General features: G+C 51.0%; 1 protein-coding gene across 3 annotated transcripts in view; it reads left to right on the forward strand.

Moving 5' to 3' along the window:
* The first annotated feature begins 1,056 nt into the window (after window positions 1-1,056).
* Window positions 1,057-22,093, forward strand: part of SYT3 (synaptotagmin 3) — a 56,305-nt gene continuing 35,268 nt past the window's right edge. The window contains exons 1-2 of one of the 3 annotated variants that reach the window (XM_081166529.1): window positions 1,057-1,429; window positions 21,163-21,595. The gene's annotated coding sequence lies outside the window, so the exon portion shown is untranslated. Of the gene's footprint in view, window positions 1,430-8,891; window positions 9,088-14,445; window positions 14,469-21,162; window positions 21,596-22,093 lie in introns of those variants that run through there. The other 2 variants (XM_081166530.1, XM_081166531.1) reach the window with 2 other exon arrangements.

The raw sequence follows: 22,093 nt of genomic DNA on the forward strand, positions 1-22,093 counted from the left end.
GGATCGCTGTGCAGTGAAAGCAGCAAGGCAGTTCTGGCTTCTGGCGCAGTGAAAGCAGCGATCCCTCTTGCTGTTCTGGCTTCTGGGATAGCTGCGCAGCCTGCATTCGCTCCATAAGACGCACACACATTTCCTCTTACTTTTTAGGAGGGAAAAAGTGAGTCTTATAGAGCAAAAAATACGGTAAGTTCTTAACCCGAGGTACCACTGTACTGCCCTATACCCGCAGGTCTCACTTCAGAACCCCAATCCTAACATCTCTTCTCTGGAATCGTGGGAGCTCGTTTAGGATTATAGTAGTCTGGATTTAACCTCCAATTAAATGATTCAGTTATAATGAGCTATGATGGAAATTAAGAAATCCTCCCTTCCAGTAACCACAAAAGTCCAGCCACGGGGCAGGGATGGGGCGAATTATTGGCCGGTTATTGTTGTCGTCCCCCCCTACCTACCCTTGAACTCTCCTGTGGCACCAGCTATGCAGAAATTAGGGAATCATGCAGAAATTAAGCGCATGAATCTCCTTCCCATCCCCGATAGCAGGAAGGGCCCCCAAAGCTTCGTTCCTGCACAGGAAGCCGCTTGTTAAAAGCAGGAGGCGAGGGCGAGGGAAGAAAGGTCCGCTCCCCAAATGCGCAAAGCTCTCCTTGCGCACGTCGGGGGTGCAAACTGGGGGAAGGAGCAGAGAAGCAACCTGCTTGGCCTGTTACGCGCTTCACAGCAAATAAAAATAAAAAATAACCAGGCAGCAGTGTAAAGGCTGTCTTGGCCCTGCTAATTCTTTCCCCAGACCCAAAGGCACCGCTGTAGGGACCTCTTGCAAAGTTGGCAATCTCCGGGGCACCTTCTGCCTTGCCGGACTCCCCTTCCTCGACCCTCCCCGTAAGGGGCACCCACCACCTGCGTCCATCTGCACCACCCAGCGCCTCCAAGATGCCTTTGCAAAACCGGGGGCTGCCCCAGTTCCCGCCCCGGAACCCAGAAAATGCACCGCCGCTCCTAGAGCCTTGCTGGGCGTGCGCGCGCACGCTGGGCCATGCACCCCGGCGATGCACAGCCCGTGTACACGCGCAAGGCACGAGCGCCGCCGTCCAGCCTCCGCTTGCAGCCTTTCCACGCGGGGAACCCTCCTGTTCCTTCCCGCCGCCCCCTGACCCACCCGGGTTTGGGGAAGAGGGCTGCCTGCTGCAGCTCTCTTCGCCCGCCACCACCCCACCTCTCCTCTTTCCTCCCCTCCTTCCTTCCTTCCTTCCATCTATCCATCCATCCATCCCTTTCCAGGACGCGCGCCCTCTAGCGCCGCCGCTTCGGCCGGCAGCGCCAGCCCCCGGGCAGCCGGGCGAGGGAGGCGGCGGTCGTGGAGCTCAACAAGGCGCCCGCCCTTCGCGCAGCAAGCAGCGGCTACTCCGCTGCCGCCTCTGTCCTGCAGGTAAGGGAAAGGCGACTCCGGGCGGGCGCTGCTGCTGCCGCCGCCGCCCCTACCGCGGAGACAGGGCGCAGGGCCGGGCGATGCGGTCGGGGGTTGGTTGCTTTGCTTTCCCCATCGGAGGAGGAGGTGTTGGTGGGAGAAGAGAATAGGGGTGCGCTGAGAAGAGGGAGGTTGCATGGTCGAGGGGACCCCCCCGACCCACGGACATCGCTGCAGAGAGGAGGAGGAAAGTGCGGTACAGGTGGGCCGGGTGTAGGGCGAGAGCAGAAAGGGGTGCTCCGTAGGGAGAAAAGAGGGGTGCACTTTGGGGGGGCAGCGGGGGGGGCTGTGGAGGCATGCAGGCGGCTGGAACGCGAGAGGGGGTGGGGCCAGGGGGCATTTGATTGAGGGGTGCATCTGGAAAGGCGGGGGGCGGGCTGCAGGCTTGGGGGCGAGGCACAGGTGGGGGTAAGATGAGAAGGGTTAGGGTCTCGGTGGGGAAGCCTAAGAGCTGAGGATGGGAGGAGGGAAGAGAGAAGGGGGCAATGTCTGGGGTGCAGTGGAACAGGGGTGCAAGTGGTTTAGGGCCAGGTTAAAACGCTTTGCTTCTTTTTTTGCGGGGGGGGGGGGAGGGAGGAGGAACGTGGATGCGCTGCAGCTGCATGCAGCCAGGCAGCAATGTATGGATACTGGGCCCCTGCTGGTGCTTGGCGGTGGGGGCGGGTGATGGGGGCAGCACCCATCAGGCTTGCACGGGCCTCCCCCGCATGCATGCACACAGACACACACACCCCTGCCTGGCACAGGGTGTAATTAGGAGGCGGTTGGCAGGGCTCGGCACGTCAGGGCACAGACAATGGGCCAGCCTCCCCGGGGCGGCTGTTGTGCCAACACGCTGCTAATGTGATTAGGGGAGCATTTCGGCAGCCAGAGCTGGCCTCCTGTGTATGTGTGCACGCTCGTGTGCCAGGGAGTGTGCAGGGGGGAGGTAGCGTGGGTGCGAGGCAAGGCGAGGCTTGGGTGCGAGGAGGAGAAGGGGTGCGAGGCAGGGAGGAAGGTCAGTGAAGGCCGCGTCCCCTGGAGCAGAAGAGGGCAGTGAGAACAGGCGTGATAGCCAGAGGCGTTCCGTAGAGCTCGAGAACAGAGGGAGCTCACACGCGTGTGCACGTGTGTGCACGTGCCTGCCCAGACAAGGCAGAGGGTGTGATTTGCACAAGGGTACCTGAAGCACTGGTGCCCACGCAGCGTCTTCCCCTCTCCCCCAGCCTTCTGCGTGAAACACGTGTGTCAACAGCCATCCCGTGACCGGGCGTGTGTAACACCACCATAGCTCGTGCTTGGTTTGTGAATGCACCAAGGGTGCGAGTGCGATAGAGCAGCTGTTTTTCTGTGTGCAATAAATAGGATTCTAGTAACACCCTGTGCGTTTGCGCTGCAGCTTCACAACTCACGTTAGAGATGGGAGATGTTAACGTGTGCGTGCGTGTGTGTCTGTGTAGCTGAATGAGGAAAATGTGCCTGGGAGATTGGGGATACTTTTATTCAAGCCATGAGTAGTTGGGGGTCATCAATCAAAAATCTTCACACTTTACCTGCATGCATTCTGTTGGAAACTGTGATGGACATGCATGTCTGTTTTGCCTTGTGCATATTGGGCCTAATAGACTCGTGTGCCTATCATGCATGTTACAGGTGTTCCTGCAGAGTAAATGCAACTTTCTGTATCAGGCCGCGGAAAACTAGGTCCTGGTAGAAGTTGCTGGACTCCAACTCCCATCATCCCCAGTCTGTGCGGCCAGGGATGATGGGAGTTGTAGTCCACCAACTTCCAGAGGGCCACAGGTTTCCCACCCCGGTCCCGCAGAAAAGCAGTATCCACATGGGGAATTTGTCATGCATTAAACAAAAATAAATGCATCCACAATATTTGTCTCGTGAACTACAGTATTATGCTATTTGCTTGGTGTGTGTCTTTTGTATGTATATATGCATGTGTGAATTGCTTCGTGTGCTAGTTTGAGGAAAGTATGAACTGTTTTCTCCTATGGGGGAGCCTGTGGCCCTCCAGATATTCTCATAGAATTGTAGACTTTGGAGGGAACCATGGGGGTCATCTAATCCAACTCCCTGCAATGCAGGAATCTTTTGCCCAATGCGGGGCTTGGAACCCGTGAACCTGAGAGTCAGAGTCTCATGATCTACCAACTGAGCTATTGCGGGACTCCTACTCCCATCATCCCTGGCCACTGGCCCTGCTGGCTGGGGATGATGGGAAATGGAGTCCCAACAGAATCACCTGCCTTGCTCCATCTTTGCTTCTTGATTTCAGATGCTTTGCTTTGGACCAAGGATGGTCTGTTAGCCTCCAGGTGTTGCTGAGACTCCAACTCCCATCAGCCACAAGCAGTACTGCCAATGGTCAGGGATGATGGGATTTGCGGTCTTCTCTACCCTGCTTGTGAATATTAGAGCTCTCACTCACCCCACTAGGCCCCACCCCTGACTGCTAAAAAATCCTGCCTCCCAGCTCCCCACCCACCACCCCAAAACCTCCTGGAAGAATTTCAGGAGTTCTGATTTGCAACTCCCCCCCCCCTCCTAGGAATTCTGTTCCCATTTTGGAGAAACGCAGCAGTCGCCCCTCCCCCCATTACTGGAATTAGAAGGAAACCAATATTAAGAATCAGGAGGGAGGGGATATATGGATTCCTCTCCCTCCACCAATAGGCGAATCAAGTGGCAATCGCTTCATCAAGGGGGTTGCGGGAAAAGTTTGCGGGACGGTGTTAGGATTCCTCTTTCTGGCAGCGACAAGGTGTCCTATCGACCCGACACGGCTGTGGATGCAACAGGGGTGGGTCATGTTACCCGGAGATGCAAGCTCTGGGAAAGGCAGACTTGGGGAGGGGAGGGACTCATCGCTTTATATATGTGCAGGGTTGGGGCCTATCAGGCGAGAGCGAATGAGGGCAGCTGGACTCCTGGGAGGCCGGACTCCTGGGTTCACTGGACGACGCATGAACAAGCCAGCAGGTGAAAGAAGCCCGTGGGGGTTAGGTAATTTTAGACTCTCCACCACCCTTTCTCCGCTGTTGGAGGGGAAAGCACAGTTGCTCCCAGGTCCTGCTCTGGTCAATGTGAGAGCAGGATTCTCAACTAGATGTGCCTGATCATAGAATTGTAGAGTTGGAAGGGACCACAAGGGGGCATCTAGTCCAGCCCCCGCCGATGCAGGAATGTTTTGCCCAAGGTGAGTCTCGAACCCATGACCTTGAGATGAAGAATCTTGTGCTCTTCCTATCCCCCCTTAGTGTTATGAGGATGTGGGTGGCTGTTTAGATAGCGATGTGTATTACTTGTTTTTAAATCGCAATCTCCCCACCTTTTGACTGCAAGGTAAACAGTGCAAATATGACGAAGGGCTGCATCTCACAGGTAGATCTTCAGCTTTGTGTGCAAAACGTCTCTGGTCCATCCAATCACTGACATCTTTGGGCAGGCCTGGGAGTGACTCCTGCCTGAAATCCTGGGAGCCCCTGACACTACTGAGCTATTGGGACCAGTGGTCTGGTTCCTATGTGTATGGCTGCACTTGTCTTCAAAATATGGTAAGCCAGAATTGCTGCATTTGGGGAATGGGGGCCTGCACTTTCTGCTGGGTGGGGCCTGGACCTCTGCCCCAGGGTCCTGCCCTGATAGCATTACTTGAGAGGAGGATGAGAGGGGAAAGTCGTGACTCTCGAGTTCACAGGGTATATGGTTCTAGATCTGATGCTGGGCAGGGCTGGGTGATATATCGCCCCAAACTGGTTTGAAGTCCATATTGTGTTATCGGTTTCGTGATTTTTGACCTGGCAATATATCGCAAATAATGATGCGTATGCGTGTGTGCTATGCAAAAAATCACGATGCGGGGAAAACTGTGAAGCCAGCCAATGTCTCTGTGTAGCTCCATCCTTAATTCAGATATCGTGATATATTGGTCTATTGCGATGTTTTATTGTTGTTGTTGTTTAGTCATTTAGTCGTGACCGACTCTTTGTGACCCCATGGACCAGAGCACACCAGGCACTCCTGTCTTCCACTGCCTCCCGCAGCTTGGTCAAACTCATGCTGGTAGCTTTGAGAACACTGTCCAGCCATCTCGTCCTCTGACGTCCCCTTCTCCTTGTGCCCTCCATCTTTCCCAACATCAGGGTCTTTTCCAGGGAGTCTTCTCTTCTCATGAGGTGGCCAAAGTATTGGAGCCTCAGCTTCAGGATCTGTCCTTCCAGTGAGCACTCGGGGCTGATTTCCATGAGAATGGATAGGTTTGATCTTCTTGCAGTCCATGGGACTCTCAAGAGTCTCCTCCAGCACCATAATTCAAAAGCATCAATTCTTCTGGTGATGTATCACAGTGTTGGAAACCAGATGTTTCCTAGCCATGGCTTTTTTCAGCTGGGCTGAGTTCCGGCACCTCTCAGGTGGGCACTATTGCCATTCAAAGAGAAACGAGCGAGCTGTTCGTGGTGAGTTACGACACCTCTTTTCCTAGAAAAATAGCACTGCTCCCAGCCATAATGCTGGGCTGTAAAAACCTCCCTCCCTCCGATTGTTACTGGGACTACAACTCCCATCAGTCCTGGCCCTTGGCCATGCTGGCTGGGATTGATGATTGTTGCAGGCTCCCAGGTCCACCATCCCTGGATTATAACACAAGCAAAGTGGAGCAAAGGGTGTGCAGGAACAGTCTCCACCATCACCCCAAGATGCCTGGAAGGGGTGTGTTCCAGTGGGGCTTGTCCTCATGAATCATAGCAGTTGAGAACTGCTGGATTGGGGAGGGAGACTAGGCCGGAGTTGCGGGATCTGCGGCCCCAGCCCTCATGGCCAGTAGTCAGGGATGATGGGAGTTGTAGTCCACCAGTATATGAAGGACTACAGGCTTCCCTTATCCCTCAGTTAAGCGAGGGATGATGGGAGTTGTAGTCCACCAGTACATGAAGGACTACAGGCTTCCCTTATCCCTCAGTTAAGCGAGGGATGATGGGAGTTGTAGTCCACCAGTACATGAAGGACTACAGGCTTCCCTTATCCCTCAGTTAAGCGAGGGATGATGGGAGTTGTAGTCCACCAGTACATGAAGGACTACAGGCTTCCCTTATCCGTCAGTTAAGCGAGGGATGATGGGAGTTGTAGTCCACCAGTACATGAAGGACTACAGGCTTCCCTTATCCCTCAGTTAAGCGAGGGATGATGGGAGTTGTAGTCCACCAGTACATGAAGGACTACAGGCTTCCCTTATCCCTCAGTTAAGCGAGGGATGATGGGAGTTGTAGTCCACCAGTACATGAAGGACTACAGGCTTCCCTTATCCCTCAGTTAAGCTGAGGTAAACTTGAGGAGCCAGGGCCCAAGGCGTGTTGCTGCCTGAGGCAGAACAGCAAGTGGCAGTCGATTCCCCGCATCCTCCCAGCTGCCAAAAAAAAAAAGTCATGGTGCCCGGCTGGCCAAGTTATTTTGGCACCTGGGGCCGAAAATCTCACAAGCACCTCTATTCCTCCCTGGCAGCAAGAATGGTAATAGTTTTAATTAACAGATTACTTGCATGATGCTCAAAACCGGCTGCTTGAAGACATGGTAAATGGTAGGGCCGGCTCTGTGAAGCCAGGAGGAGTCCTATGATTTGGCGGGGGTGAGGGGTGGGTTCATGGACCTTCATTTTCTTGCCCCTGCCGGGTGAAAGAAAGCACTACTTTGCACTGCACCTTGTTAAAAGTCTGGAATGCTCTCCCACAAGACGCCATGATGGCTTGAAAAGAGGACTGGGCAGATTTGTGGTGGGCAAGGCTGTTTGTGGCTGTTCCTGTTAACTGCTGTTTCCTCCGCTGAGGGAGGCAACATGCCTCTGAATCAGTGTTAGGAACTCAGATATATAAGCTAGGTGCCAAATGGCTCCTTAAACCAGGGTTACAGTCGCCAAAACGGAATATCTAGTTGCCATTTTGAAGCCGAATGGCTTGAAAGTCGTATTTTTAAAATACTGCTTTTTGGTTCCTGAAATTCATTCTGATTGTGCAGATAAAATAGAAACGAGTTCCAAAGGATGTGTTTTCTAGCGTCTGAAAACAGTCAAGATCCAAGGATCCCCCAAATGCTGGAGACATCCTAGGCATCTTCACTTGTTCTTAAGTGGCCAATAAGGTAAAGGGGACCCCTGAATATTAGGTCCAGTCGTGGCCGACTCTGGGGTTGCGGCACTCATCTCGCTCTATAGGCCGAGGGAGGCGGCGTACAGCTTCCAGGTCATGTGGCCAGCAGGACTAAGCCGCTTCTGGCGAACCAGAGCAGCGCACGGAAATGCCATTTACCTTCCCGCCGGAGTGGTACCTATTTATCTACTTGCACTTTGACGTGCTTTCGAACTGCTAGGTTGGCAGGAGCAGGGACCGAGCAACGGGAGCTCACCCTGTTGCGGGGATTCAAACCGCCGACCTTCTGATCGGCAAGTCCTAGGCTTGTGGTTTAAACCACAGCACCACCCGCTAGGTGCAAAATGCGCCTGGCGAATTTCGAACCCTGCCCTGAATTCCAGCTGCTCAAAACCACAGGAGGGGAGAGCACCATTGCCCTTGGGTCCTGCGTGCAGGCTCCCAGCAGGCATCTGGTCAGTGTCTGTGAGAAACAGGATGCTGGGCTATTGGCCTGATCCAAAACACTCTTACGTCTTGCCCGCCTGCCTTCCCCTCTTCCCACGTGAGCAGATGGTGGCAGATTCCCGCCTGGGTTACGCCGGCTATTGTTCACCTGCCCGGGCCTCATTAGCACTGCTGCCATGTCCCTCCCTCTCTCTGCTACCTTGCCAGAGATGCTCTGCTTTTTCTCTCCTCCTCCGCCAGCAGCAGACCCAGACACATAGGGGAGCCCTGTCTGGAATCGCAGCAGCCCCAATTAGTCAAGGCCTTTTTATGTACAACACAACAGTTCCCCACAAGCTCTCTCCACGCAGCCGAAGGAGGGAGCAGCGTGGAGCCGAAGGAAACAGCTTTCATGTTCATTTGTGTGCGTCGTGTAAACTGCAAGGACTCCTGGACGGGGGCCTTTTTTTAAAAAAAGTGCTGTTCCTGGCACACAGTTGGGGCTGGAGATGTGCTAAATCGCAGCATTAACTCCTTCCTCCCGTCTCCCCCAACCCTTCCTTGCTACGCTGTGCTCTCTTTTTTTTAATGTATAGAGCTGCCTTCATGTCGGTTTGGTTTCCCACCCCTGCCTTCCTTCCCGTTCCCTTCCACCCCCAGCCTTGGAGACCCTGTAGAGGAGGAATCTTCTTCCTCTCTCCTGTGCACTTCTGCACTGACGTGGGGGCGGTGGCACTAGCACACTGCTCCAAACCACCTTTGTGGAGGTTCCCTCGAAAATCCCCGTTTCTCTTGTTCCTCCTCCTCATCTCCTTCACACACAGCACAGTGACTCATTGCATGCGGGGGTGGGGAGTGGCGAGTGATTGAAGCGGTCTGATGTGGGAGCTGGGGAGCTGAAATCCCCGTGTCTCCCCCTGAGAGCGTGCGCACAGCACTCGGACACACGCTTTCACGCACGGACACATCTCTCTCTCCTGGCTTCCTTCCTTCCTTCTGCGTGGCATCCAACTGGCGGCCAGCAAGACAGCAGGGGAGCACCTGCCGAGCGCGCCACAGGTGTGTGTGTCCTTGCACATTTACAACATGCCCATGCTGGGTGGGTGTTCGACATTTGCATGAGGGTTGTGTGACATGCTTTCCTGAGTTTCAGCGTATGTGCTCAGTGGGGGGTGGCGGCAGGCTATTGTGAATTTCTCTTGAAAGCAGCAGGCCCTGTGCTAATTGTTGTCGCCCTGGTGGAGTTCCGTGTGCCAGTTTTGTGCGCGGTGAGCGCTAAGTGAGGTGGGCGTCGGCGTTCAAAGTGCTTTGCCTGTGTGCTTAACGCCAAGGCAGGTTTCGAGGGCTGGGTGTTACCGGTGGAAGTCCCAGTTGCATGCTGGGCAGTGGACCAAGTGGAGCGGAATTAGACTGTGGCTGAGTCCTTTTTTGCCCAGCCAATGAGCATGTGCGTAATGAGCGAGGGATGATGTGCAACAGGTTGGTGGAGGTGTGTCCGGTGCTGGGGACAAACTGTAGAGGATGACTGTTGCTTCCATGCTCTGCTTATGTGCTTGCAGAGGCATCTGTTGGAAATTGAATGCTTAGCTAGACAGACCTCAGTCTGTTCCAGCTCGGCTGCTTGCAGGTTCTCAGTTGAGGCATGGGAAATATTTCAGCGATAGGCAGGGTACTCCGACCTGCATGGATGTCTGCATGCTGCTGGGTCTGCGTGTGGATGCGTGCAGTTCAGCGGTGCATGTACATGCAATGACAGGAAGGGTCCCGCGACAAAATGCTGCAGTTCGGAGTGCTTCTGTTCAGGATGCCAGGCATGCCAATTTCCTCCAGCTCTGCCCCATTTCCCTTTCTCTCTCTTTCCCACAACCAGGCAGCATTCTGTGCCCACTGAACACGCTCAGTATTCATTGGACTTGTTTCTTATATTGACAGTGGGGGCAGAGATCAAATTTAGACGAAGCAGGGTGGGGGTGGGATGTTCTCATGCCTGATTCCAGGCATATTAAAATCTTGGATTTCTCCATTGTTTTCTCTGGGCAGCTTTCACTGCCATCCCTGGAGACGTTTAAAAACAGTGAACCAGGAAGCTACCTATCCAAGGCAATGAGAGGATTCTCTACACCTTTTTTTATGTCTATGGTTCTTTCTTCCTTTTTGTCCAGCTGCTCCATTCCATCCTCCTTCCCCCTTGGTTCCCTTTTCTCTTTTCTCTCAGCACTGGGCTGTTTGGGATTCCCCTCACCCAGGTTTGTGTGTGTGTGTGCACTTCTGCAGACACCAGGTGTACCTTGAGCCTGCTGATACCTCTCTCTTTCTTGTGGGTGGTGCTGATTGGCTACATTTGTGCAAGCACACGAAGACTCAGAGGCAGAGGGAAGGTTGCATTGACATGCTCCTAATGTGCACTTAAGTTTGTGCAGTGGAGGTGAGCTCTTGTAAAATTCACATGGAGCACTGCAATGCCTTGGAAGAACACAAGAGCTGGATCAAGGCCTTAACCTGCCTGTCTCTGAAATGGGGATATTCCTGATCTTTGTCAGGTGCGAATGAACCAAAGAAATAGGGACACTCCCTCTCTCACACTCACAAACATGTTTCCTGTTATAGGGCTTTCAAAAGAATGACGATGATAAAAGAAAACAAGAAGAGATCCATATGCCAAAACCTCACAATTAAAAATAGAAAGGATATGGAAATTTGCCAGCATGAATGGTCCTATTGTTCTGTCTGCTCTTGGAGCTGATACTTAAATTGCTTGAAAGAAGTATGTTCCAGAAAGACAAACTGCATTAGGCAGTTGCCTTCCCACCGCCCCAAAGAAAGGAACTCGGAAGACTTGTTCTTTAACATCTTTTAATGTGGCATAAACAGGAGCCTGTTTCATCAGATGCAGAGATGTCATCAGGGCTGAGCAGGAGGACTCCAAACCCAGCAGGGCTGGGTTGCTATATTTTAAAGTACGTGAAAAGAGGCCTGCCCTTGCCCAGAAGCCATTAAGCCACGAGTCTAAAATTACTTAAGTGCACCATCTGGTCTGATGATGCGTGTTTACGAAAGTTCGTGCCATAGTATGACTGCAATCCTGTACCTAGGAGTAGTGGATGGGGGAAGAAATTCTGTTCTGTTTGCTCTTGAAGGCAAATCGGTCAGATGTGCACTTTGAAAAACTGTATGAGGACCGAAACAACGACCTTCCTTCAAAATTCGCACTAGTCCGAATTTTGTGATGCAGTTGTTTGACCAAACTGTGCTTACAAAGGTGCATATGTAAGGGGGTGGGGAAAGTGTGCGTTAAAATGAATATGTTCCCAAAAGCAACATACCAAAAAGCATTGCATTATGAGAAACTCCTTACAAGAATGAGTACATTGCTCAAAACTGCATACAAAGATGTATTTATTGGGAGAAATTTGCAAAAGTGCTGATGAATTTTCTTGAAATTGCAATTTCAAGAACGGAAATTAAGGTTGGGAAAATGAGAAACCAAGGGGACCAGAATTGGCAGATCCTGGGAGCAGGTCCCGTTGGGTACAGTAGGACTTACTTCTGAGTAAACATGTGTAGGACTGTACTATTAAATGTGTGAGTCTTAAGGTGCCTCATGACTCTTGAAAGTTAGGAGGCATTCCTATTTATCTTCCTGCGGAAATGTGAAACAAACAAGCATCAGACATATTGCCTTCCTAGGAAGTTTCCTGAAGGCTTGGAATGCCCAGACACAAACAGAGGTGAAAAAAAATCAATGTCCCTTTCAGATATTTTATCTCTGACATGCTTGATCCATATCTGGCTTATGCTGAGAAAAGATGATGATGATCACAATTCTCATCACAGGCTAAAACTGGCCATAAACAGTGGCATAGAGAAGACTGCTTTGCAAAAGGCTGAGGTGTGCTAACTTCGGGTTAAGAACTTAATTCGTTCTGAAGGTCTGCTCTTAAGCTGAAACTGTTCTTAACCTGAGGTACCACTTTAGCTAATGGGGCCTCCCACTGCCGCTGCGCGATTTCTGTTCTCATCCTGAAGCAAAGTTCTTAACCCGAGGTACTATTTCTGGGTTAGCGGAGTCTGTAACCTGAAGTGTATGTAACCTGAAGTGTATGTAACCCGAGGTACCACTGTATGCATAATGCAACTGGCCAACCTGCAGAGGGTTCCAGGCTATCCCAAGAACTAGGGTGGCCGTGTGCCCTATTTCACAGAGACTGTTCTCTATTTGAAGGAGTCCTCTCTAGTCCAGTTTCTAGCTAAAGACCAAAAACCATAAGAAGGGAGCCACAGAGGGCATGAAACTGCCCACCGGCAGTTAGTGCACCCTTGACCACTGACTGAACAGGACTGCAGATCACAGTCCTCTCTGCAACATTGAGATATATAATTCTATTTAAACTGGCGAATGGGGAACCTGTAGCATTTCCAGCAAACGCACCTCACTAGGGACAGTCCCTCCAAGTGCCTCTGTTTTCCAGGGACAGTCTGGATTTACAGAAGCCGTCCCAGTTTCTGATTTGATCCCAGAATGTCCCGCTTTCCCTTAGGACGTCCCTCTTTTCCTCGGAGAAATGTTGGAGGAGGATGTCTCTATTTTCATCAGGGAAATGTTTGAGAGTATGTGGGGAGGGGTATCTCACAATCATGGAGCCACCAGTGAAAGGCTCTGTCGAGGGCCAATGCCAGCTGGGCAGCCAACCAAGCCGGGTGATGGGTTCAGTGCCCAATTGTTCTGACATCGCAGGGCTGTTCCTCCATCCTTATGAGCTTCTCAAATCCTCCTAAGTGGGGCCACAGTTCTTTTCCCGGTTAAACTGCATTATTTCCTGCTGTTGGCCTAGTCCAAGTCAGGTACAGTGGTACCTCGGGTTAAGTACTTAATTCGTTCCAGAGGTCCGTTCTTAACCTGAAACTGTTCATAACCTGAAGCACCATTTTAGCTAATGGGGCCTTCTGCTGCCACCACGCCCCCGGAGCACAATTTCTGTTCTCATCCTGAAGCAAAGTTCTTAACCTGAAGCACTATTTCTGGGTTAGCAGAGTCTGTAACCTGAAGCGTATGTAGCCTGAAGCGTCTGTAACCCGAGGTACCACTGTACCATGATTCATTTTTAAAAGCAATAGTCTGCCACGAAAGAATGCACCTACCCTGTTTTGTATCCGCCAATCTTCGGTTCCCGGTACACCTTGCAGTTTAAAAGAATAAAATGTTATAATAAAAATTCATTAATCCGAAATGCAAAAAAACCAAACAAACCACAACTCCCTGGCAGCATCAATTTAATTAAATCAGACTGGACAATAAAGCAACACTTAAAACCAGTGCTTTTTTCTGGGGGGGACGCATACCCCTAAACATTTTGTGTATCTAAGTTTGGCCTCATTGAGGGGAAGTATTTCAATATGAGTAGGAAAATGAGAGTACCCCATAACATTATTATTTTTTAAAGAAAAAAAGCGCTGCTTAAAACTAGCTGTATAACACACTGGAATGTCTGGATATTATTATTATTATTATTATTATTATTATTATTATTATTATTATTATTATTAAAAAGCTGTAAGAGCAGGGGCCAGGCAGGCCTCTTTGGAGTGAGCACTCCAAATGTGAAACACCATGACTTAGAGGAACCTCCTTGTGGTCATCAGCCACCTAACCACAGATAGTGACATAGAATTGTAGAATTGGAAAGGTACACAAGGGTCATCTAGTCCAACCCCCTGCAACGCAGGAGTCTTTCACCCAACGTGGGGCTCAAACCCACAACCCTGGGATTAAGAGTGTCTTGCCCTACCAACTGAGCTATCCAGCAGGAGATTGTAAGGTTTGGTACAGACTCAGATAGTGTGGTTAGAATATGGTTCTAAAGAGGTCCCAGGCCATTCGTTATGCATTCCCTGCCACTGTTTTTCATTATATTTTTCATTTATATTTTTAATTCTATTTGAGGAGTCTGTATTTGAGCACCCTTGCCACTAAATCCTCCTCCTTTTTTGACTGCTCATTGCCTTTTTAAAAATTAAGCACATCACAAAAATTAAATAGTGTATACGACTCACTGGCGAAGGGGCGGCGCTGTTCACCCGCAATCCTCCCAGTTTGTAAAATCGCTTTCTCTCAGAATTCGGCCATCTTTTCCAAGCCAGCCCATGTTGAAGTTTTGTTATTTGTTACATTTTTATCCCGGCCCTTCCCCTGAAAACCTTGGGATGGCGTATGTAATTCTCTCTTTCCCCCACTTTCCCTCCAATTTTATCCTCGCAACAGCCCTGTGACGTAGATTAGGCTGAGAGCTGAGGTAATTCAGTAAGCATTGCGGCTTACTGAACTCAGTCCCCTGCCCCCCAATGTAAGTCTGACCATTGCACCATACTGCCCGTCTGTGGACATCTGCCGTGACTCTGTCTTGTAGGGCCCGGCTCCTGAGAAAGGGAACACGGGTTCATAGGTAAGATGAGTGCTGGAACTTCCCTTTTCGTGAAATTAAGCATTTCTGCTCCCGCAAGCATGTCAGAATTAATGAGCTCCTTTTAAGCAGCTTTGCGTCAGAGACATGGCGGCACCAGCGCGCTTTTGGTGTTCTCCCAGGTTGTGTGACATATTCGGGGCAAAGCAGTGTGAATGTGCTTGGAGAACAGGAAGCTGGCTTCTACCGAATCAGACTGTTTGACCATCAAGCCTAATATTGTCAGCTCAGACAGGCAGCCATTCTCCCAGCTCTCTAGCAGAGAGGGGCTTTCCCCCGCTTACCTGCTGCCAGATCTTTTAAACTGGCGATGCCAGGGACTTAAACCTTTGCGCGTGCAGAGAAGGTGCTCTGCTATCGTTCCCCAAGGAGTCCTTTCATCGCTCAGGAGAACGATGGCCATTTGATTTGCAAATAGATACACCCGTTTGCTAAACGGAGGCATGAGTGCGTGGGCCAGCTTCTCAAAGAAAAACGCATGTGCGTGGACCCCGGAGCCGCGTACACGGGCACGGATTGTACCGCATCTGGGCTGGCAGACAGCTGGGTGCTTTGCGTATGTTTTCCACACGCTCCCTCTGCCCTGCCTGCATCCCCAAGCGGACTGGCAGAAGGCTTGGGCTGGCTGCGGCCTTGTTTCCAAAGGTTTCCCTAACGTGATGTGGCAGAGACCATCTGGGCGCCTGGCATTGATGGGGTCTTCCTGCTAACGCTTTGACCCGCGGCGCCAGGGGAGAGGATTTTCCGGAGTGGGTCTCTGTCCCGGCCCTTGAACTGTGGCTGCCTACACAACATGTGCATTGCTTTTACTCCTCAGAGAACTACAGTCCCTGGGATTTTTTTTTGGGGGGGGGGAGTGGTGTGCGTTAAATGTAGACTACGTAAGCAGCCTCTGCCAGCCGGTCCAATGGTGTTAACACCTTCTCGGGCCTGTCCTCACTCCCTGTCATGGACTGGCTGGATGCAGAGGAGTGGGGGCAGGAACCAGCTGGGGAACACCCCCCCCCAAGGGAACCCCCAAGGGAAAAAGGCTCAGAGCCAGGGGACTGGTGGTGGAACAACAATGAGTGGTCAGAGGGAGGAGAGGGAGGAGACTGGGAGCAGGAGCAGTGTTCAAAATTAGCCAGGCACGTTTTGCGACTGGCATGGGTCCAATTGTGACCACGTGGAGATCTCTGGAAGTCAAGTTGGTGACTAGGGAAAGCAAAATGACACTTAGAGGAGGTTCTGAAATATTTTCCTTGAAGCCTGAATTGTGTTTTATAGTGGTACCTTGATTGTCGAACTTAATCCGTTCCGGCAGTCCGTTCGACTCCCAAAACGGTTCGGAAACCAAGGCACAGCTACAGGAGCTTCTTGCACTCAATAGGAAGCCGTGTCAGACGTCCGGCTTCCAAAAAAACGTTCGCAGACCAGAACACTCACTTCCGGGTTTGCAGTGTACGGGAGCCGATTTGTTTGGGAGCCAAGCCGTACGGGAACCAAGGTACCACTGTATTCTGGATTGTTTTGTTTGATGTTTTAATGTGTTGCAAATCACTTTCAGATTTGTTCTTTAATATATATATATATATATATATATATATATATATATATATATATGTAGAGAGAGAGAGAGAGAAATGAAATTAAGAATAAAAATAACAATAAGAGGTTTCATTGCAAAAACAAAAAATGTGGCACCTAGAGGTTCCATTGTGGCGACCATAACCTATATACCTGAATTTCTAACACTGAGGAGGTGTCAGAAACTGAAGAGGTAACAGGGTTTAGTGAGCAGGAAGAAGTGGTGGCAGAGAGCAGTCCAGAACCAGAGGCAGGAGCAGAGGCTGGAGAGGAGTCAAGAGGCAGAGCGGAGGCAGGTTGCTTAAGAAGTTGGGGGTCTCCTCCTCTTGTGGCACCCAGCTCCCTGCTCCCCTGTCTCCAAGAACCCAAAGAGGAATGAAGAGGGCGGAGTAAAGAGAGACAAGATGAAGGAGCCTCAGGTTGCTTGGAGAGAAGGAGACTTGGGCAACTGTGGGAAGGCAGTCCTCACAGCTGCCACATTGGAGCAAGATCTACTCACTCGGCCTGAGCTGCTTTTTGTTTCTTTGAATAAAGAGTTAACTCTTCGCCAACACCTTGTGAGTTACTGCTGACCTTACACCGACACCCGCCCTGACACTCACTTCCACATGGCGAAGGGAAAGGTTTAGGGTGTCTCCTAAGCGAGGAGGCCTGTGAAGAACCCAACATTTTGGGGCGGTTTGCTTCGGAGAGATTTGGGAGCAGGGATGCGCTTTCACCCCAGAGGCCTTTGGGATCTGTTCTTCCCCATCTCCTCCTCCCCGTAGCTGAGTGATTCCTTCTGGAGCTGATAAATGAAGGCTCGGGTGGCAAAGCAGGGTGTTGCAGGGTGGTGGGATGATCTGAGGGAAAGTGGGAGGGTGGAGATGGTGAAGATGTGTGGCAATTAGCCGTTCGACCGGGGACGGTGCGAAAGGTGCATGTGTAGTAGCAGAAATCCTGTAGATAAGGCTGGGAGGCTAGACAGGAAGATATTATCAACAACAATAATAATTAGATTAGCTTTGGCCCAGAGGTAGCTACTTAGCTGGGCAGGAGAGCAAGAAATAAATTGAGGGAGGCAGGAAGGGGCATGGGGGGAGACCCCAGGTCTGTCTGATAAGGATGCCAAAAATAATTATTAATGATTTTAGACGATCCTGGGAAAACCGAGAGGACAGGGGGTGAGATAATGAAATGGGTGAAACCTGCTAATTTGGGGCCTGCCGAGGGCAAGGCTGTTGCCAGACATGTGCCTTTCTTTCTCGCCTCAGCCCCCGCCACCCGGTCGAAACGCTGTCATGTTTACCTGCCTTTTTGAAAAGAAATGTTTATAAATGGTGGCAGCAGTATGGAAAGAAGAACCGGCTGTTTTGGGGGTGGAACAGGAGCTGCCAAGGATTGGGGTTGCACGGGGGTGATTTTGGTCTGGTTGTGTGGGCGAGGCAGGCCGAGGGCCGAGGATGAGAGGTGAGCGAGAAAGATTGAGATCACAGCTGTAAAGGCTGGGGAGGCGGGGGAGCAAGGGGGGGATATGCTGTACTATCATCACCCAGCCCTTGGTACTTGTTATTCTGGGCAGGAGCGGACGCTGGCGACTCCAGCAGAGATGCAGCGGAAGAAGCTGCAGCAGTATTGGCGGGGTGGGGGAAAGCTGAGGACCTGGATATCATATCCCCACCCTCATGACTCACTATTCTCCTGGAGAAAAGGAGTCTCCCATGGTTAGCCCTGTGTTGGCGTCTTCCTTTATAGAAAAGGGACAAAGGTGGAGAATGAGAAAAATGGGTTTGTGTTCTCTCTTTCTCTTGCACACAAAAACCATTGTGGTTTCCAACCTTCCAGTCTCTAATTAGGCCACACACACACACTGTTCCTCAGTCTGTAAAGGCAGGGAATTCTGTGATGGAATTTATATTTGGGGGAGACCCCCACGTTTTTACGCAAGAGCACAGTGGCACAGATTATCAGCAGGTGCATAATATACCCCATTCCTCGCACCTGTAGGGCGTCTCGGATTCCCTCGCCTGAATCCGCTACATCACACCCAGGGGTGTTGATAGCGGGTGGCCTAGGGGAGAGCTAACCTCTTGTGTGTGTGTGTGTTTTAGCCCCATCTCTCTCTTCCCCACCCCCAATATTTATTTACTTATTTATTTGCGCTTTGGGTACGGGCTGGTCCAGCACAGTGTAAAATGCCCTGCTGGTCAGGGTTCCAGGCCACCCGCCATCTTCACTGACTTTTCAGTCATGGCTCCGATTGTGTTGATCTGTGGTTGCCTGGCATCCCGCATGGATGGTATTGATGGGCAACAGGTGACTTGCAAGCAGTGGAAGATGCGGGTGGCACTGTGGTCTAAACCACTGAGTCTCTTGGGCTTGCCGATCAGAAGGTCAGTGGTTCAAATCCCTGCGACGGGGTGAGCTCCCGTTGCTCTGTCCCAGCTCCTGCCAACCTAGCAGTTCGAAAGCATGCAAGTGCTAGTAGATAATTAGGTACCGCTCCGGTGGGAAGGTAAACAGCGTTTCTATGCACTCTGGTTTCTGTTACGGTGTTCCATTGCGCCAGAAGCGGTTTAGTCATGCTGGCCACATGAGCTGGAAAGCTGTCTATGGACAAACGCCAGCTCCCTCAGCCTGAAAGCGAGATGAGCGCCGCAACCCCAGAGTCGCCTTTGACTGGACTTAACCGTCCAGGAGTCCTTTACCTTTTCTTTTACCTGCAAGTGCTGGACAGGGTGGAAAGGGAAAATGGGTGCCTGTGAGTATGTGAGGGAGAGAAGTCGCATTAGAGGTTCCACAAGACTTTCAATTTTTAATTCTAATATGTACCTAAGCAGCAGCTCTTGCTGATAGATCGCAGGTGGGGCAGAAGTTCCAGTTAACATACAGCGAGCCCAGAAAATGCTGCTGGCACTTAGTAATGTAATAGAGTAATCTTTGACGGTGAGAACTTAAGTTGTCTTCCCCCTTGGAATCTCTGCACCTATATAAATGGATGGACTGTATCCAGCCAAGTCCTACTCATAGTAAACCTGGGTGGAACCCAAAAGGATCCAAGTCTGCAGCTTCCATTAATTCCAGGGGGCCTGCTCTGAGCTTGACTGACGGTTACAACCCTATAGCTGCCCACTCACCTTTAAAGAACATTCACAGCACATTCTCTGCCCTCAAAGAATTATGGGCACTGTCATCTGTTGAGAGTTGCTGGGAATTGTGACTCCGTGAGGGGCAAACTACAATTCCCAGAATTCTTTGAGGGAAATAATGGGCTTTGAACGTGTCTTAAGGCTACAGTGTGTATGCAGCCTATATCTTGGAAGCGGGCCCCAAGTCTTGTGTGTACTTAGCCCTGATCACACTCTTGGCTTAGAGAATCTGGGCATTCATGCCTTTTAGCAACTGCCACCTCTTAATTCTTCTAAAATGTTGCCGGCGTTTTTTTTAGGCCCATGAATATGCTCCAGTTTTTGAGCGAGAGCTGTAGGTGCCTCCCCTTCTGATCGTTTCCTTTCTCCTTCCCACAAATGAAACCCGTAACACACATACCCGCTGCCTCCTCGAGAGACAGAAAGGGAGAAAATGTGTGCGCACTTTGCTTTTCCAAGGGATCTGGTTAAAAGGTGGATGGTAGAACCATGGATTTGTAGAGTTGGAGGGGGCCACGAGGGTCAGGAATCTTTCACCCAGTGTGGAACTCGAACCCAGAACCCTGGGATCAAGAGTAATGTGCTGTACTGGCTGAGGTATATCGATGCTAGCCTCGAAAAGCACATCTAGCTGAAAGAGGAAGTGGGAAAGAATGGCACTCCTCTAACTTCCTCCTTCAACTTGATGATGAAAAACGTAAGCATCTTCCCTATCTGATCGCCAGGGGGGCAGTGAAGGGCGTGGGGGTAGGCTCAGAGACTTTGTGGGCACCAGGAGAAGACTTCAAGGGCACCATTGTGCCCATGGCACCACATAAAACAATGTTTCTTTCGTGAGAATCCTGGCATAACCAATTCCCAGCCCTAGAATTTGGATTTCTCCTACTCTACGACTGCCCAATCCCACCAGATAGCTCTCAAGAAACCCGGGTGTCCTGGCTTCCACTATTCTTGTTTTCAGCCTGTTGGAAGAAGATGACTTGCCAGCGCCAGCAGAGGAAGAAACTTAAACACGATGCTGAGTTTTAGAACATAGACCAAAGGCAATTGTATTTCATCCAGCAGAGCTTTACTGAAGGCAAATGAGCATAATGGTCACGGATCCAACACATTCAGGATTGGCACAGTCTGTGAAAAATCCAGTTGCAGCACTTACAATGAAACTTGCAATACTTATAATAAGGCCAAACCTTAACACTATAGCAGGGGTCTGCAACCCGCGGCTCCGGAGCCGCATGTGGCTCTTTTACACCTTTGCCGCGGCTCTGGGGCGGATACTAGCGAGGGGAGGAGGCGCATTGTGTGCCCCGACACTCCCTACTGTGGCAGGCGCTGTACTGGCTGTGACGTCGCATGGGGGCGGTGCGTGCGTTAGTCCCAACGTCACCTTCCCGCCCGCTGTCAGATCGCGGCTCTGGAGATATATTTGTTTTAAATATCGCAATGGTTTTGCGGCTCCCAGGGTTTTTTCCCTTCGGAAACGGGTCCAAGTGGCTCTTTTTGTCTTAAAGGTTGCAGACCCCTGCATTATAGCATACAGAACACCAGACTAGAACAAAGAGACGGAAAAGAGAAAATAAGTGAAACTCGGGCTCCTTCTGGCCTCCCTATTATAGTCAGCATGACCTTGACAGAAAGATAACAGAACGAGTTTAAACCAGCTGTAAGCTTCCCAGAAGGAAATAACCCAAACAACAAAAACCTTCCTGCTTCTTTCACATAGAACCTTCTTGAACCTTATTGTATTAAGTAGAATAGGAAAGATCTCTACACATCAGATCAATACTTTCTGTACTAAGAAATGCAAACTGACAGAAGCAGCTGTCTTTGGGCTTACAAAAAGGATGTTTGGGTGGTGGGGGTGCTAGAGATCCATACGCTCTGTTCCAAGTGATGTGGCTGGGGGTGGTCAGGGGAAGAATGGGAGCAACAGGAGGTGGGAATGAGCCCACCCCAAATAACTAGCCTTTGTATCCATGCAGGTGCCTACGGAACTAAAGAGGGTGGCAACTGCAGCGGTGCAATTTCGCCAAGGACTTAAGACAACAGCCCCCTCCCGCCATGAAGAAGCCCCCCAGGGACAGCTGGGGGTTGGGCACGCCACCCAGGCATAGCAAAGCCGGCCAGGACTACTGACCCTCTTCGCCTCTGCAGATTGTTCCCTCGTGCATCCAGCAGAGGGCGCTACCCCTCTCACCCTGCCGCTTCCCCACTTGGCGACCCATGGACCCAGCAGCTCGCCGGATGGCAGATTGGGTGCCCTGCTTCCGGCTTGCAGCTGCTTCCACGTGGACTCGGATCCCCAGGGACTTGGTATTGGCGTCTTGCTGGCATTGACCTGGACCGGTTGGCATCCTGGATCCGGCAACACGGAAGCAACCTGACAGCCACCCCCTGAACCAGTTTGCTGACCAGGTGAGAGCGCAGAGCACCAACGTTCATTTTCCAAAAGGGCGGTTCCTGCCTCCCATCTCTTTATTTCCCTCTTTCCCCCTGTGCTGAATGTTTGATTGTAAGTTCCTTGGTGGGTAGGGACCTGCCAGTCATCTTGCGCTCTTCAAAGCAAAGAAAAAAATGTGCATAGACACCAACTGCACTTATGAGACCAGAAGTACTGAAACAGCTGTTTTTAATCCTTAAAATTAGATCCAGTGGTGATCTAACCTTGAGGGAAAGCTCGTAGGCCTGTATCTGTAGGGAAATGTTCCACTGTCTTTCCTCAACGTGATGTCCATCAGCTCCACACACGGTCCTGGGATGTGGGGCAGCCATTGGCATTCACCCTCCAGGGCCAATCTCCCTCCCTTTCTTTCTTTCTTTCTTTCTTTCTTTCTTTCTTTCTTTCACGATCCCCCGTAGCCGAGTAAGATTGTCTTCCATAAACACGGTTTTAACAGTGAGTCCGTAAGTGAC

The sequence above is a fragment of the Podarcis bocagei genome (assembly GCF_964188305.1).
Source record: "Podarcis bocagei genome assembly, chromosome: 13".
NCBI classification, from domain to species: domain Eukaryota; kingdom Metazoa; phylum Chordata; class Lepidosauria; order Squamata; family Lacertidae; genus Podarcis; species Podarcis bocagei.